The sequence below is a fragment of the Diabrotica virgifera genome, chromosome 1, assembly GCF_917563875.1.
Source record: "Diabrotica virgifera virgifera chromosome 1, PGI_DIABVI_V3a".
NCBI classification, from domain to species: domain Eukaryota; kingdom Metazoa; phylum Arthropoda; class Insecta; order Coleoptera; family Chrysomelidae; genus Diabrotica; species Diabrotica virgifera.
Genome location: NC_065443.1, coordinates 199,864,906 through 199,881,574, shown reverse-complemented (window position 1 = coordinate 199,881,574; position 16,669 = coordinate 199,864,906).

Here is a 16,669-nt window from a genome sequence, read left to right as displayed (position 1 = left end):
TAGTGAATATTAAATTTTTACTTGCATATCAAAAAATGTACAATAACTACGTCTTAAAACCAACCAAATTTCATTTGCATATGTCAACCGGTTTTAAAGCAATAAATAAATTTTCAGTCTGTCTCAGAAAAACTTCAACACCCTCTATATCAGAAACGAAACATTTGCGGACATAGGTTTATAAAGCAAACTGTCATTATTTCTTCATGTAGTTTCTTCACTGCACCTCTTGAAGTTTGCCATACTTTTTTAAAACACCCTGTATTAACCTTCCGTGACTAACACTGGGTCTGTGAGACCGACCAGTTAGAGTTTTTACGATTATATCCAAATCGATCGTTATGAATCTTCGCCGCCATCAGTAGCTGCCTGATTTAGATGCCTGTTTTTAGTGTTGAAGTTTGAGTCTTCAGTGTCAACTATATATATATATATATATATATATATATATATATATATATATATATATATATATATATATATATATATATATATATATATATATATATATATATATAGGGTTGTCTACAGCTAATGCCGTTTCCCTTCCGTCAGCCAGGACTTCCATTTTTTTCGATCTTCCCAGTCTCCGTCTTCCAATCCTTTCTTAGACATGGCTTCGTCGACTTCATTATTCCAAGATCTTCTAGGTCGTCCTCTTCTTCTCGTTCCTCTTGGGCTCCATTCTGCAACCTTGTTTATCCAAGTGTTTTCTGCTCTGCGTACGTGGCCGTACCATTTCAGTCTTCTCTCGTCTATATATTGCAGGGCATCTTTTTCCACTTGCATTCTTCTCCTTATCTCCTCATTTGTTATTCTGTCTCTTCTGGTGAGACCACAGCATCTTCTCCAGTATTCCATTTCGGTTGCCAGAATGCTTTTTTGGGTTTTTTTGTTTATGACCCAAATTTCTGCGGCATATGTCATGATGCTTCTTACTATTGTTTGGTATATCATTCTTTTTGTTTTTCCCTTGATGTTTTTATCCCAGATTACATTATGGAGTTGTCTGATGCAAGATCTTGTTTGTCCCAACCTACTTTTTATTTCTGCTTCTGTTGTTCCGCTTTTCGACATTATAAAGCCCAAATATTTAAAATTCTTCGTTCCTTTTATTTCAACTTGTTCTTCTACTTCTAAGTTTTTTACGTCTCCTTCCGATATTAATAAGTATTCCGTTTTCTTCATATTTATTTCCAGGCCCACCTTTTTGTATTCCTCTTTTAGTTTTCTTACCATGTAACTGATATCCTCTTCATCTTGAGCCATCACCACCTGATCGTCTGCAAAACACAATGTGTAGAGATAATCGTCCCTTATCGGTATTCCCATACCCCTACACTTTGTCTTCCAAGTTGTTAGTGCGTGTTCTAAAAATATTTTAAATAGAGTCGGTGACGTTGGGCATCCCTGTAGTAATCCTTTTATTGTTTTGAAGTTAGCAGCTACCTTGTTTCCGATTTTTATATTTACTTCATTTCCACTGTACATGTTTTTGATTGCTTGTGTTAGGTTAGGTGGTATCCCTATTTTAGTCATTGCTTTGTACAGTTCTTTCCTTGGCACGGTGTCGTATGCCTTCCTAAGGTCTATAAACGCCATGTGTACATCTTTGTTCTTAGCTCTTTTTTCTCTATTGTCTGTTGTATTGTATGGATATGATCTAGACATGATTTCCCTGCTGTAAAACCTGCTTGTTCTTCTCCGATTTTACCTTCTATATTTTTCTCTATTTTGTTCCTGAGGATCCTGCCATACAGTCTTCCCATTGTAGCGATGACGCTTATCCCCCTGTAATTTTCGCAATCTTTTCTGTTACCTTTTTTGTATATCGATGTTATGTAGGCTTCCTGCCATTGTTTAGGGATGTCCTCTCCATTTATTGCTCTTTCCATGATTTGGCATATCATTCTTCTTAATTTCTGTGTTCCGTATTTGATTAGTTCCGCCACAATTCCTCCTGGTCCTCCAGCTTTATTGTTCTTCATGGAATTTATTGCTTCTTTCATCTCTTTGTCTGTTGTGACTATTTTTTCTTCCTCTGTGGTCATTATTTTTTGTTCGTCTCCATCGATGCTGAATTCTGGTCTTTGCTCTATCATGTCAACTAATCAGTGTCAACTAATTATGCAATTATCGACAAATCTTGTCTCAGAGACCCATGTTGGACCCATGTTGGATCCATGATCTACTCGATGAAAAAAATATTTAGATTAACGAACGACCGTGCAAACAAGTGCTGATAATTTAGTAACCCAATTGCCAGGAGTGAGCTAAGGTTCAAGAAAACAGCAATGGAAATATTGAGGTTGTTTTTGACAAATCAGATGTTATGTGATTGTTTTATTTTCTTTGGTACTTTGCTAATGGTAAAGAGGTTTATTAATTTAAAAATATGTAGCATTTATGTTTAATTTTACTCCTTCAGGGAGTAGACACAATCCTACGCTTGAAAGTGTGTTAATAGAAACATTTTTTTATGTCGGTCTCTGAGACCCGATGTTAACTTTAATGTTCAGAAAACCTATGTTACTTGCGGAAGGTTAATGAAAAACATATCTAATTGTTAAATATCCTAACTTTTTTATGGTCGAATATAAGCGAATGAATAAAAAAAGAATGTTGAGAAAACATGAGGCTATAGTTGGGTTTTAATTTGAGTATTTTATAAATGCGAAGGATATAGAATATTTCACAGGGTGATGCGAAGTTTGAGAAAAAAACACAGTTTCGTTGGTACACCCTGTATACAATGAAAATTTACCTGTTTAGCAACAATATTATTACAGCGGTATTGCTAAAGAAAAGGCTATAACATATTAAAAAATCATTTAAATCGGACAAGAGGTTTAGGTAATTCGAGACATAAAAAATGACCCATTTTTAAGGTGTCCGGTTAATTTTGCACCCCAGTATATAAGCTAAAGAAAATTCTTATTAATAGAGATACGACGTTAAACCTTATAATCAGATTAATACGCTGCTACATATTCTCCACGTTGCTGTAAGGCATGGAGAGCTGGACCCTTACAGAGACACTAATGAAAAAATTGGAGGCCTTTTAGATGTGACTCTATCGACGGGTATTACGAATCAGTTGGGTTGATCGAATGAGAAATGAAACAGTCTTACATCGAATGAATAAAAGCACAGAAATAACAAAAACAATAAAAATTCGAAACTTACAATATTTCGGCTAGGTAATGAGACATCCAGAGAGGTATAACCTTCTAAACCTCATAATACAGAGTAAGACCGCCGGAAGAAGTGGCCCAGGCCGAAGAAGAACATCCTGGCTCCGAAATCTCCGGGAGTGGTATCAAGAGACCACCGCTAATCTGTTTAGAGCTGCCCTAAATAATTACCCCAGGCTGTGGGTGAAAAAACGTGATATAATTCAGGAATTTGTGAAACCTATCAGGTGTTGTAAAGGACGATGCCATGAATAACTTCTACTAAAATGTGACCAAAAATATTGTGAGCTTTTTTTTATTGCGATTTTCATTTGTTAAATTTGCAATGTTTAAAGATTTTTAATTTTGCAGCTTAGGATATTGATTCTAAAGAAAAACTTTTTAAGACAACGTTGTAGTAAATTAAAAAACCTACAATTTGAGCTATGGTAAGTTTAATTTCGTTTATTGGTTATTGCAAAACAGCCTGCGAAAGGTCCAAAATGGCCGTTTTTTACAATTGCGGTATTTATTGTACAAATAATTTTTTTTTATTTTTTAAAGCTTTAAAATGAAGATCTTTCAATTCCAAACATAAAAAAAATTGTAAGGCCGGATTAACGAATTTGTTGCTTAGATATTATAAATTGTTTATCCCAAGAGGTCAAATGTCGAAGGCTATAACTTTTTGAAAAAAAAAAAACACCGTAGAGAGTTGGTGAAACATCCAATCTCCTTCTAAAGAGTTATATTTTCATATTCTAATGTAAATAAATGCGTAAAACATTTTTAAACCTCTAATTTTTGGGTTTGAAAATAAGGGGGCAAATTTCGTTATAAACATTTAGAGCTGAAGCGGCTCTGTACATCCTATGAGTTTTTAACTTACAGATTATTGTTGCTGAAGACGAAACGAAGATTTATACAAAAATAAAAAAATTCTACGACCAACTGAAGCCGAGCTAAATGTTGGGTTTGAAAATAAGGGGACAAATTTCGTATTAATAATTAATAATAAACATTTAGAGCTGAAGCGGCCCAGTACATCCTATGATTTTGTAACTTACAGATTATTGTTGCTGAAGACGAAACGAAGATTTATGAAAAAATAAACATTTTCTGCAACCAACTGAAGCCGAGATAATTGTTTCTTTTTTCTTAAATCGTAGTGCCTTTATTTATAAAAATTAAGAAATTATTTTACAGTCACTGACTAAAGAAAGACTTATATTATCTTAAAATAAAAATTATTATAAAATATAGTTCCATTTAATTATTAAAAATTATTTTTAAAATCGGTGCTTTTGCGAGCGGCCGAATTTTGCAAATCGCCCGGCTCGCTTCAAATCCGCGCTCCGGAAAATTTTTACGTAACTTGTATTAAATTTTGACCGAAAACAATTTAATAATATTACCATTATAATATACAGTCTATTTACCACTGTATTTGTTTTTCTTGATAAACTTTTATATGTGAAATCTGATTTCTGAAGAAATAATATTACAAAAATGATACATATTATATATGAAATATATAACTATATTTTTAATTTTTTCCTTGTTATATAAATATAATAATAATAATGTTACTTCTTATTATACAATATAAAACTTTTTCTTCTTGTAGTGACTCACCGTTTTGGATGTTGGCGAGCATCATGGCAATTTGGCAAAACCCATTTGGAAATTGAGAACCAGGAAGGCGAAGGACCTTGCTAGAAAATTTACGTACGTCGTTCAACACAACTACAAATCATTTTAGAGCAGCAGTACCGATTTAGTGTGCAAGTACAGATTTCCATGATCGTCGCCAACATCCAAAACGGATAGTCACTACAAGAAGAAAAAGTTGTATATTGTATAGTAAGAAGTAACATTATTATTATTATATTTATATAACAATGAAAAAATTAAAAATATAGTTAATATATTTCATATATATGTATCATTGTTGTAATATTATTTCTTCAGAAATGAGATTTCACATATAAAAGTTTATCAAGGAAAACAAACGCAGTGGTAAATAGACTGTATATTATAATGGTTATATTATTAAATTGTTTTCGGTCAAAATTTACTACAAGTTACGTAAACATTTTTCGAACGCGCGGATTTGAAACGAGCCGGGCGATTTGCAAAATTCGGCCGCTCGCAAAATCACCGATTTTAAAAATAATTTTTAATAATTAAATGTAACTATATTTTATAATAATTTTTATTTTAAGATAATATAAGTCTTTCTTTAGTCAATGACTGTAAAATAAATTCTTAATTGTTAATAAATAAAGGCACTACGATTTAAGAAAAAAGAAACAATTATTATCTCGGCTTCAGTTAGTTGTAGACAATTTTTATTTTTTATAAATCTTCGTTTCGTCTTCAGCAACAATAATCTGTAAGTTAGAAAGTCATAGGATGAACAGGGCCGCTTCAGCTCTAAATGTTTATAACGAAATTTGCCCCCTTATTTTCAAACCCAACATTTAGCTTGGCTTCAGTTGGTCGTAGAAATTATTTATTTGTTTATAAATCTTCGTTTCATCTTCAGCAACAATAATCTGTAAGTTAAAAACTCATAGGATGTACAGGGCCGCTTCAGCTCTAAATGTTTTTAACGAAATTTGCCCCCTTATTTTCAAACCCAAAAATTAGAAGTTTAAAAATGTTTTACGCATTTATTTACATCAGAATATGAAAACATAACTCTTTAGAAGGAGATTGGATGTTTCACCAACTCTCTACGATGTTTTTTCAAAAAGTTATAGCCTTCGACATTTGACCTCTTGGCATAAAAATTTTATAATATCTTAGCAACAAATTCGTTAATCCGGCCTTACAATTTTTTTTATGTCTGGAATTGAAAGATCTTCATTTTGAAGCTTTAAAAAATAAAAAAAATTATTTGTACAATAAATAACGCAATTGTAAAAAACGGCCATTTTGGATCTTTCGCAGGCTGTTTTGCAATAACCAATAAACGAAATTAAACAGCTCAAATTGTAGGTTTTTTAATTTACTACAGCTTTCTATTAAAAATTTTTTCTCTAGAATCAATATCCTAAGCTGCAAAAATAAAATCTTTAAAAATTGCAAATTTAGCAAATGAAAATCGCAATAAAAAAAAGCTCACAATATTTTTGGTCACATTTTAGTATAAGTTATTCCTGGCATCGTCCTTTACAACACCTGATAGGTTTAAAAAATTCCTGAATTATATCCTGAAATTGACCTATTTCTCACCCACAGCCTGGAGTAAATGTTATTACTGCTAATATGATCGCCAACGTTCGATAATTAAACAGGGTACTAAAAGAAGAAGATAAAAATACTACTTAATAATAGAAAAAATAGTTATTTATGTACCAAGTTAGTAAAGTGACTCTTTCTCGAACGAGTCTGATATTATGAGCAGAGCGAGCATAGCGAGCGAGGAGAATAACAGACGAGTTCGATAAAGAGTCTTTACTGACGTGGTGCATACAAAATTTTATCGCCAATCATAAAAAATAATAACACTTACTTAATTACATCCTAATGAAAAAATAGTGTGTGTACTTGGTACGCACGTAATACATTATACTTCTATTATTATGATTTCAACGAAATAAATATATTTTAAACAGTTAATCGTATTTTTATTTAAATATTAAACCAATTTTAACACTTAAAATAAAATACCAAAAATTAAAAATACCGTTAATAGTTACGTTATGTTTATGAAGTGTAGCCTCCCGCTGCGCAGTTGCTTTTCCCTTGACGAATAGTAGAAAATCTAAATAAATATATTTGCTAACAAATTATCATTAATATCTGTCACCGTCTTATATACATATAATCGAATTAACAAAGACACCATTAATTTTAGACGAAATAGAAATTTTAGACAGAAAGCTTTTGCATGATGGCCGATTTCGATGTTTAATCGATAGTTGTTATCAATATTGAAAAAGTACCTAATTAGGTACTAAATCTGTAAAGTTTTGATTTATGTTTTATGAATATAATTGGAAAATACTACAGAAGTTCACTTTCTGACATAAATTTAATTAATAATAACGTAAATTTTGTACAATATTTTTAATAATTAAAGTATGTAAATAAATTTTAAGTTCACTCAAATAAATAATCGATTACAGTCATCGACCACTTACATTCAATCTGAGTTTATTTTGATTAATCGCGGCAGGTAAAGTAAAATTCTTCTTTCAGTACAATAAAGTGTTACTTTACTGCCGCAAATGGCATCAAATGAGTACAATAATGAATGACTTTAGTGACGGTTGGCGCTAAAGCTATATTGACTACTCAGTAAGATAAAAAAGCTATGTTTAAATTTTTTATTTAAATTGACGAGTGAGTATTGGATTCTAAAACGATTATCTTGAGGTGATCCATATAAATCAGAGTTCAACGTAACAAAATTACTAACAATATCCATCAATATCAATTCCACAACTCTCCTTTCATTCACTCCTAACTTCAGTAGCATTTTTTAATTTAATCCAAGGTTGCGGTACACCAGGTGGACGAAATTCCCCCATCACTACACAATTGATCAGTCGGAAAACTCATTTTTTAGCTAGTCCACGTTATTTCCTGAAAGTGCCAGTGCTCCCTGTACATCGGCCCAAAGCCAGCGGCTATGTCTACGCCACTCTGGGGCCCAGTGATTCATCTGGGAGACTGTACGGGAGCGTGTCCATGGAAACACTCCTTCTGGAGCTGCAGCCGCGCCGTTCCAGCGTCATCTGCTGCCTCCTGGCGCAGAGGTGGACTCCGGCGGGCAGGTGCATTGGGGGATGTAGTTACCATGGAACGGAAATACAGTTGGTACATAAAATTAAGCTCTGTCTGGCTTTAAGTGTTCCCAGACAATACAGGAATATAATTTATTGTAAATTAAAATTTTTAAATGACACAGAAATATATCGGTTCGAAACTTTACAAATTTACAAAACAATAAAGCAATAGAACTATACGCAAATGCCTATGTAGACCAGGGCGCATCTGTAAAAATATTAGTACATTTGGACGTTGAGAGGTGACTCACTTTTTTTGCAGAAATTGCTTGGAAATAACTCATATAATAATAATTGAGTTATCCTCCCACTCAAAAAGGTCCGGAACATTGTTTAAATAATCAAAGTGTCAAAAAATGAAGGAAAAATTCGATTTTTTTCTTCGTTTTTTTGTATATAACTTTAAAAGTATTCATTTTCGAGAAAAGTTGCACGAACATAAAAGTTGCGTAATTAAATATCCTACAATATACCATTAGTTAAAAATTTTAAAAACGGTCACCCTTGTTGCAAAATAGCAATAATTGCGAAATAAACATAAAAAACAAGTTAAAATTGCAAAAAAACTTTTATGCTACACATAGGACCTTCATATTTTACCGAGAAAAACTATTTAATATAATAAAACAATACTGTGAATGTCATTAAGATCGGTTCGATAGATTTTGCAAAATAAATTTTGCAATCCAGCTTTCGCAAAACATATTCATGTTTTTAAAATGTTGCAGGACTGAAAATAAAGCAGCAAATTGATTTTTTTTACATATAGAAGAATACTGTTCCTTTCATTTTTAATTTGCAGAATTAAAATCGGTTAACTATCACGGCGTCAGGAATTTTTTTAAATAAACATTAATTTTTGGTGCTACGCGCAGGATAGCGGATAGTTTGCTCTGATTGGGCATTACAATGACCTTTGATAATGATTGATAAATTTTAATTTTTAGTACATTTCGATATAGATAAATAAATTTGTTTATTACAAAATAAAAACACATACTCTGTCCTTTGAAATAACACTTTTTTTAGCAAAAACTTTCTTTGTTTATATATTTTAACTTAGTGAATAAAGTTTATTATTTTTAAACACATGCAATTGTTTAAACAATATTTCACAAACAATAATCAAACTAGTTTGATTTTTGTGGAATTAAAATATTAAAGTACAACAAAATATAGAGTAAGGAAATAATATATTACATAAAGATTGGCAAAAATTTTGGTGGAAATCAACTTGTGTGAATCAAACACCGCTGTCCTGCGCATAGCACCAAAAATTAATGTTTATTTAAAAAAATTCCTGACGCCGTGGTAGTCAATCGATTTTAATTTTACAAATTGCAAATGAAAGGTACTGTATTTTTCTATACGCAAAAAAAATTCAACTTGCTATCTGCTTTATTTTCGGTTCTGAAACATTTTGAAAAATTTAATTTTTTTTTGCGAAAGCTGGATTGCAATATTTATTTTGCAAAATATATTAAATCGATCTTAACAGTATTGTTTTATTATGCCATAACGTCTTTCTGGGTAAAATATAAAGATCCTAAGTGTAGCATAAATGGTTGAAAAGCGTAAAATGCGAATACTTGTTTTTTATGTTTTTTTTTCGCAATTATTGCTATTTTTCAACAATGGTGACAATTTTTAAAATATTTAACCAAGGCTTTATTGTAGGAAATTTAATTACGCAACTTTTATGTCAGTGCAACTTTTCTCGGAAGTGAATATTTTGAAAGTTATTATCAAAAAACGAAGAAAAAATCGAATTTTTTCTTCATTTTTTGACGTTTTGATTATTTAAACAATGTTCCGGACCTTTTTGAGTGGGAGGATAACTTAATTAGTATTATATGAGTTAATTCCAAGCAATTTGTGCAAAAATATAAGAGTCACCTCTGAACGTCCATCTCAAAACAGATGCGCCCTGGACTAATGGTACAATATGATGTATGTGTACACTGGGCGTTAAGATGTAACCTATAACCTATAACTTATGTTTCCGATAATAATAATTATTAGACATTTTCAGAGGTAGATTAGGCACCAAAATATACAGTACTAAATTTAAACAAACTAAATAATTCAAAATGTCTTTTAAAATAATATCTTCTTCTTTGCCTTCCATCGTCCACGTTTGGACATAGGCCTCTCTCTATCCTGAGCAACATATTTCCAATTTTTTCCGGCTACTCTTTTAATATCATCAACCCATCTCATCTGTGGTCTTCCTCTCGGTCGTTTACTTTCGTAAGGTTTCCAGTGTTGTATTGTTGCATTCCAACGTTGGCAACTTTTGTTGTTATGTCCTCGACTTTTGTTTTTGATCTTACCCAGTCGATCCTCTTTTCATCTGACAGTCGTATACCTAACATTACTCTTTCTGTTGTGGCTAGTGTATTCATATATGCCTTGATCTTGATTAGGGTCCAGGTTTGACATCCATATAAAAGTAATATAAAATAATATAAATATAAGTGACCAAGGACTATAAGAACAGAGACCACAACACAAGCAACAAAAGCGGCAAGAGTAAATGGGTACCTCTGAGAAACCATAAAAGAGCAAGAGGTGGTTTTGCCTTCAAGCAAAATAAAAGTATACAAGACAACAGTAAGACCTATCCTAACATATGCAGCGGAGCCAAGGACCGATACAAGAAAGACGAAACAACAAATCAACAATTTTGAAACGAAAGTATTAAGATCAATAGCGGGTATATCATTAAGAGACAGACAAAGCAACAGAAGTATACGAGAACGATGCAAAATTCAAAATATTAACAGGTAGATAAATACAAGAAAGAAAAACTGGAACGAACATGTAAACCGAATGGAGCAAGATATATTAGCTAACATCTGAAAAAACAACAAGCCGTATAGCAGAAGACCCGTTGAAAGGCCGCCGAAAAGGTGGAAAGGACAATGTACAGTCAACAACAACTGAAACGGAATAAGAGGCAGACAAAACAGGAGTAATCCTAGTCGCACGAAGAACAAGAAGAAGATGAAGAAGAAAAAGAAGAAGAAGTAACTAAGTAATATACAATTTTTGTTAATTGAGATCGATCATCTGGCTGACTTGATATTATGTTGTAGTTGATATTTTTCTTCTGGTTCACAAAAAATCAAGCTGAATGTCTATTGGATGCTATTGATTTTGAAGTTCTTGAAGAAAGGCCTAACAATGGCGAGCCAGTACTTTATGTGTCTAAGTATTGTCCAGTGAAGATGTAAAAGCTTCTGATTTCCTGGAAGGCATATACAATTTTAATATATAAGTGTTTTAGCCTGGTTTCCTCTCTATATTAATAAATCTTTCAATTAAAATAAAAGCGAATTTGCGAACTTCCGATAAGCTTGAAAAGAAATAAAAAATATGTAAGAAACTGATAAAAAATGATAAAAGAAATGTACCTAAAACCTAAGAAGTAAGGGAATTGCAAATTTAAAATGTAGGTAATTAGTCTAGTAACTGAAAATAGAAGTGATGAGTATCATAAGTCTTTTATATAAAAAATAATTTTTTCTATGGATACTATACAATATGCAACTTCTCTCACTACTTACATACATTCAAAATGAACAATTCCTCATGCAGTGAGAAAAGTCGGCCAAACTGAATGAAAATGGTATACATTTTTATTTTATAGTCGTATTACTCCGTAGAGTAACTAGGTGCATTTTTCCGTTGGAACTTTACCAGCTGCAAACGGGGGATGTGAATTGCATAGTGTAGAATTCCTTCCCTCTCGTCTTCACTGCAGCATCCATTTGACTTGCAAATTGTAGAAGTCTTGGAGGTGTCACTAGGAAAGTGTACCAATAAGTTTTCAATTTAAAAATCTTTTAGTAATATTTTTAATATTTTCAATATTAATAATTTACTATTAGGATTGAAAACTACTTCGTCTTCGCCAAAAAGTACAGTATACAACACATGAGAAAATGACACATTTCTCCCTCGCTTGATTTGCGGCCCTCGCCTCGTGCCTCGGCCCGTGCCAACAAACTTTTGCGCTCGTGAGAAATATGTATTTTTTCTCAGTTGTTGTACAAAATACTATTCCACACAGAAAACTTAAGAAAATTTTGAGAATTTACCACGCAGAACTTAATTTCGTTACGCCATCGTGTTGAAGATAACTTTCAAAGTTTTGAATACCACATTTTCTGAAATTGGAAGAAGATTTATGATTTTCTACGAACAAATTTCCAAAATGTTATTTTTACAATTTTTGCTCGAAATTTTTGTTTGCTGTTTACACCAGCAGTTCTTGATAAAAAATTTAGTTAGAAACAATTTTATTGGTGTAAATTAAGGTGTACACCTATAATATCTTGTGAGATATTCAGGATAATGCGGTTCAAAAATAGGATACATGTAATAACTATTTTTCCTTTTAAAATCTCCTTGAATTTCCACAAATTTTTCTAATAGATCAAATTCAAAATCTACTACTAAATAACATTCCAGAGATATTTTGACAAACATTTAAGGTTTGACTTTTACATCCAGCCCTAAACAGGTTCCGATTGGACCAAATTGTATTTTACCGATTTATGATAACATATTTATCCCATCTTCCCTCGTTGACCCCCTAGAAAAGAACACCTAGAAAATCTACCTAGAAAAGGCCAAAAGAAAAACAAGTAAAAAACAATTTTGGAAATTATTTTTATATTTGAGAATGGTTTAGTTTATAGATCTAAGCAATCAAGTAAGCCATGAAAGTTTATGAAAACTCTTTCAATGAATTATTAACATTAGTTACCAAGTAATGTTAGACGGAATGCCTAGTTATAGTTATAAAACCTTTGAGTTAAATTCTGTTTACATTTGTCGAAAGTCAGATATAATCGGTGTTATAATATTGTGTAAGTTAATATTCTTTGGAATATTTATCACATGACAATTATTTTTAAATGTTGAACTTTTTGAAGTTATACTTCTTTACCGGCGATAGAGGGTAAATTTTTATATGGGAAAACCTAGCGACCGGGCGCATGCGCATTATAACTTTGTTCTGATTGGATGTTCAAATGACATGTCAAAAATTATTCAATATGGCGGCTGTGGCACAGCTGTAGTTAGATTATTTATGGTTGTTGCGTTTTAAAATTTGTGTGAAAAGAAACAACAAACAAAAGTTAGTTAATAGTTATACTGCCTTTTTAAATAGTTTTCATATACCTATATTTTTGGACTTTTGGACTATTTTGGACAAGGAAAACTCATTCTAATTTGGTAAGTAGTTTTTATTATAATCATATTGTAATTATACATTTGTATTAGATTGAAATACATACATTTATTTTCTCAAGAATGCGGATTTTAGAGAGAAATCCCAAATTAGGTTCGATTTTTATTTTTAAATTATGATTTTTTGGCGTAGATTTATTTATCTAGTAGGTATGTAATGCTTTGATCTAAGTACTTAATTTGATTACCAACAAAAGTTCTACCAATCTTCATCTAATATATTGTTTTCTTACTGTTTTGTTATATTTTTATATTTTCTTCCACAAAATTTAACCTACATAATTTAATTTTCAAAACAACTGTCAAACAGTAAAACGTTCAGTTACCGTATTTTTCCACATGATAAATAATGTGGGATTGGACGAGTGAGTCTACGCTTCGATTGCGAGTCAAAGCTGCACGAAATTCAAGGGTTCAATTCCCGATGCAAGTTTTACTTTTTTATTTTTTTGTGCATGTTATGATTGTAAGTATATTTGTTATATAATTTTTTTTTCAGAAAATGCGTATTAAAAATTTTTGCCAACAATTATTATCGTTCAGAAATCATTTTTTCTTTGTGGCATTTTTCAATGTGTTTGTGTGCGTTTTATTCTTTTATTTTTTTAAATTTTTGGTATTGTTTTAAAAATCACATAATATGTAGTAGAAGTATAACTTCTTACGTGCGTACAAAGTACACACACATTCTTGTTTTGTGCTCAAGTTATATTTTGTGAGCATTTACTGGACAATGGTTAAAGGTGAACAAGGATTATTCGAAATCACGCCAAAACTTGAAAGATCTAAATCATAGCAACTACATGTTGGTTAAAGCTGCAAAATATCGTGTCCACGGATGATATCCTGATAAGGGTACGACCACAACGATTCACGACACATCGCACCGCACATCGTACAGCAGAATAGGTCGCTTTGTACATTAGCGGCTCTATTGACGGAGCGTGCACCGCACTTTTATTTTATTCTATTTTTTTAATTATTTCGTCGTTATCCTTTACATCGGATGATGAATGCGTTGTTTTAAATTCTAATTTTTTAAGACATAGTGCATTACAGTGGAACCTCGATAACTCGGATTAATCGGGACCGCGGCCGATCCGGGTTATCGAAAATCCGGGTTAGCCGGAGAATATGGTAAAAAGTAATAAAATACGGTAATACTTACAGATAAACTCCGTTAGAATTTAAATAACTTGAAATATATATAAATATGCACAGTACCTCCTACACATCTAAATTACTAAAAACACGCAAACACAAACGTAAGCAAACGGAACCAACAATATACAAGACTGTACTACACACAATACAGTAACAATCGATGTGATGTTATTTAAGAACAGTGAAAACTAAAGACCATTGTTTGAAAAAGAATTTTTTAAATAGTAGGTAGTCTTTTAGTCTTTTTAAACAATGCCGTTTGAAATATATAAAGAAATACTACAGACAGGTGTCTGTTGTTTCTGCCGGCGCGGCGTGTGCCATGAGTCATTTTTACTATCGTATAGTTCAAATTACACAAATACACATTATCTCTTAAATATTATATTACATACATTTTTATTGCTGAAATGTTTATCTGATAATTAACTATGTATTTGGATAGGAAATAAGCCACAATTAAATTGAAAAATCATTTTATTAACATTTCGACGCTCAAATCGGGTGTCGTTGTCAAAATACAAAATACTGAAAATCAAAATGTTTATCTGATGAAAATCGGTCCGGGTTAGCCGGACTTTCCGGTTATCGGGGGCCGACTTATCGGGGTTCCACTGTATTTACTATTTAGCGAATTTACTATGGCGAATCCACTTCTTTTCTTCCTTTCTTTCCACAGTTTTGTGTAAAGCCTATTGTAATATTTATATGGAACCAAACTATTGTGGCGACATTTGCCTTTTTTGCTCCAAATTAGCACAAGCATAAACACACAACTAATTAATTTGTCTTTATCCATTTATAGAACAATCACTGTGCGAAGTGCGAATATTAGAATGTACTAAGCTCAATTAACGTAGGCGAGACGTGGGTACCCAGCGATGTACGATTGGCGTGCGGTGCGTTGTTGTAACCACGCGCATTTAAAACTTCAATATCATATAAAGCTTAAATCTATAAAATAAACTCAAGCTGAGTTGGTAAGGATTTTTGGATATTGCTGCACTTTGCGTCGAAATTATACTTAGTGACATTAGAAGTGTTGCATCCGGAAGGAATAATTTCTTGAACTTAATTTTTTGGCAACAGAATGCCTATACTAAAAGCGTATATTCATCAATCAACACTTAAAGCATGCTACGATAATAATGTCAATGTTTTATCTTTTAGACCTTTTGTAAAAATAAAATTTTATAATATTTAAACTTTTTTGTGAAGACACCGATTTATGAAGACTGGTTGGCACAGAAATTTTTAGTTATTATTCCTCAGTCTAATTATTGTATTCAGTGTAAGGAAATGTCTCGAATTCGAAGACGCCAAAATTACCACCATAATAGCGATTTTGACAGGGGTAGAATTGTTGCCTACAGACATATGGGTTTGTGGTATCGCGAAATTGGCCCTCGTGTTAATTGTACGGCAATGACGGTTATGCGTGTTGTCGGGTGTGGACAATCGAATGTAGAGGAACAATAAGAAGGCAACTGGTCAACAGAGGCGTACCATAGAGCGTCAAGATAGGCGCTTTAGACAACTAGTTTGGCGAGACCGTTTTGCTACTACGCGTCAAATCGTTGACCAATGGTTTTGAGTAGAAGGTAGACCTGTTACTATGAGTGCATTAACCGTCGCATTCGAATCTTTGAACTGGTTTCATTCCACCCACTACTAGTGCTTCCTTTGACTGCCGACCACCATCATCAACGTTTGAATTGGTGCAGATAATGGCAGCCGCAACGGCAGGATGATAAGACGCCGCCGTGGAGAGCGACGAGATATCGCGTTTGGTGTTGAGAAGCATGCACCTACATAGGACAGTTTGGGGAACATAATGGTTTGGGGGCTATTGCCTATGGCAGCCGATCACCACTTGCGTTTATTCGAGCCAGTATAACAGCTGCGCGTTTTGTATTTTGAATTGCCATGTTGCCAAAAAATTAAGTTCAAAAATTATTCCATCTGGGTGTAACACTTCTAATGTCACTCTCTTCATAATCAAATCAACAATTCAATTTACTTTCATAAAATAGATACAGTCGAACCCGTTTATTGGAATAGCCTTCGTGCCCAGAAAAAGTATTCTTATAACCGAGATATTCTAATAACCGGTCATTAGTGGCTAGTAAAACAGTTTCGGAACGTTAAATTTCTATTACTTAAACCGGGATATTCCTATAACCGGTATTCTAATAAGCGGGTTCGACTGTATTATCAAGTTAAAAATGAATAACCATTTTCAATTTCGTTGCAACACGAAACTACAGCCGC